Source organism: Carya illinoinensis, chromosome 13, assembly GCF_018687715.1.
Source record: "Carya illinoinensis cultivar Pawnee chromosome 13, C.illinoinensisPawnee_v1, whole genome shotgun sequence".
Classification (NCBI taxonomy): domain Eukaryota; kingdom Viridiplantae; phylum Streptophyta; class Magnoliopsida; order Fagales; family Juglandaceae; genus Carya; species Carya illinoinensis.
The window spans coordinates 30,670,435-30,672,873 of NC_056764.1; the positions used below are offsets into that span (position 1 = coordinate 30,670,435).

Here is a 2,439-nt window from a genome sequence, read left to right on the forward strand (position 1 = left end):
ACTTGTACGATGGAGTTGCATCTCCAGTACTTTTGGATCATAACTATTTTGGAATAGTGCTGAGATCTTAGTTATTCAATGGATCTTTATGTATGAAGTATGTTTTAAGTATTGGGATATTTTTAGTTTGGTGCATAGTATTGCTAAAGAAAAAAATTATCCGCTGCGAATATTGCATAATGTTAGATGCATGTTAGGATTATTGCATCTTATATGTCATGAACGGGGGCAGGTAACCTTGTGTTGCATGTCTCGACGCTTCAAATGTCCGTCCAATCCCAAACGGAATTTGGGGGGCGTCACAAAAAGTAACTCGTAGATATGGACCTCACCTTGAGCAACTTTGCATCAACTCTCAAGGATTTGTTTGCTTATTTTTCTACTTTTTCCCCCACCTGTTCTCAACAAATTCATAAGTGTTTGGTGTTATCCCTTAAGTTCCCAGCTTTAATTATTAACGTCCCATTCTTTTTTCTTTGTTAATTGTTAACTTCCCAGTAGGAGGGCTTGAAGCTATCTAGTAGAGACCCTCAGTTAAGATTTAACTTTTAAGATGAACAAAAAATTGGCCATGCGCTGCAGTCTTAACAGTCTGATCTAAACTAATAGTGTAAATTAGAAAATTGGCCATGCACTACAGTCTCATAAAAAATATGTTATTTGAAGTTCTCTGTTTTCATCCTTTACTAGTGAGTTCCTCTTTCTTTCTTTCTTTTTTCTTTTTTTTTTTTTCCAAATATGTAGAGTTTAGACGCTTCCTTAGCCATTTTGGGCTTGAGTTTTATAATTTTTCTTTGACTTGATTTCATAACAAGCGTGAATAATTTAACAGGAGATGCCTCAAAAGGGAAATGTTGCACAATAGCTCTTGAGAACCTTCAAGTTGAATCCTTTCGAGTGTTTAAGCTTCTGTAATATTTCTTGCTTTATGCCAGGTTTATAATCCTTGCGCTAAATGTAATATTTTCTTGAATTTTAAGGTTTATTTACATTGTCTTGTGATATTTTCAGGTGGTTTTGATGTGTTGTACAGAGAAGGAAAAGCCAGATTGGTGCTAAAACTATGCACACTGGAGGAAACAAGAAAATGAGACTACTTAGATTAGAATCTTGGATTTTGGAATATTGGATTTTGTAATGAATATTATGAGACTACTTAGATTGTAATAAGCTGCTTTGTAATGTTGTATCTAATTAGAATGAATATTATGACTCAATATTTTACTAGATGACTTAATCCAAGGATGATTATTTGATGGCAGTGTTATAGGCGGGTTGTGGTACATCAATGTTGTGGAGATGTATAGCTTGTGATTCCTTCGGAATTGGGAGTACATGTTGTTAAGCTTATCATACAAAACTTGTATATGAAATCAATCAAGCTCAAAAGTGACCAAAATAGATTGGGAAAAAATCTATATAGCCCAGCAAATTCAGAACAGTGACCAAAAACACTAGATTTTTCATAACCTCCACAGTACCTCTCCTCATATACAACAAAATGCCTGATCAAGTGCTTAATCAAGCTTTACCTAATTCAAGGGGGATTACCATTACATATGATCCATACAAGAAAAATAAAGAAAATATCCACCTATTTACATGTGCCCTATAGTTTATCCAAACCAAGTAGAAACTATTACAATTGATACAACCCAGTATAAATACAATAATATTCGTGCATTTCTATTCTCGACCCTCCACAAATTTTGTTCAACCTCAACCTTATGAGCATTTGTCTCTCTCTCTTAGTTTATCTTCCCTTCTTCGCAATACGTCCTCCTCCCTCTTCCAAACTGCAGATGAATTATAACAAGCATACTGTGAAGCATCAAAGTATGTGAATCATTAACAAGTAGATATAAACAAATGGGACAAACAGGGGCATATTAATCAACAAGGATGAAAAAATCAGTATCAATTCTTATGGAAGTGTTGGACAAGCAATAGTACAAACAAACAAGAGATAGTAAAGGGAAGTGTCGGACAATCTATTGCGGCCAGCTCACCACCAAACTCTGCATGTAAATATTACTTACTAATCAAGGACAATCATGGATGGCACTGACATACAGGATTGAAAATTTCACAAAGTTTCATTCAACTAAACATGAGTCTTCGCATTAATAACTCACACACAAAATTGACTGCCCACATTCAGTTACAGGGTGCCATAAAAATTTATAGGGTTTATAATACATAATCCAAATAGCATGGCCTCTTCTTTGTTGGCGCACAGGACTCCATGGGATCAGCCTACTGTGTGCACATCCTGCTTTCTGCTACCCTCACTTGAGAGAAATATGGATGTGCCTGCACCACTAACATAAAAGTGGCAACATTTTATCATGCCCTAGAATAACACTGAGATACTTGAGTCATCAACACAAAGTTAGCACGCGACTGCATTATCAATTTTTTTTTTGGAGGGGGGGGGGG

At 35.7% G+C, this 2,439-nt stretch overlaps 1 long non-coding RNA gene across 1 annotated transcript; it reads left to right on the top strand.

Annotated features, from left to right (window-relative positions):
- Positions 1–310: 310 nt before the first annotated feature.
- Positions 311–1,261, top strand: LOC122291375. The gene is made up of 2 exons (XR_006236616.1): positions 311–911; positions 1,012–1,261. It is a non-coding gene; the product is annotated as an uncharacterized LOC122291375 (long non-coding RNA).
- The last annotated feature ends 1,178 nt before the right edge of the window (positions 1,262–2,439 follow it).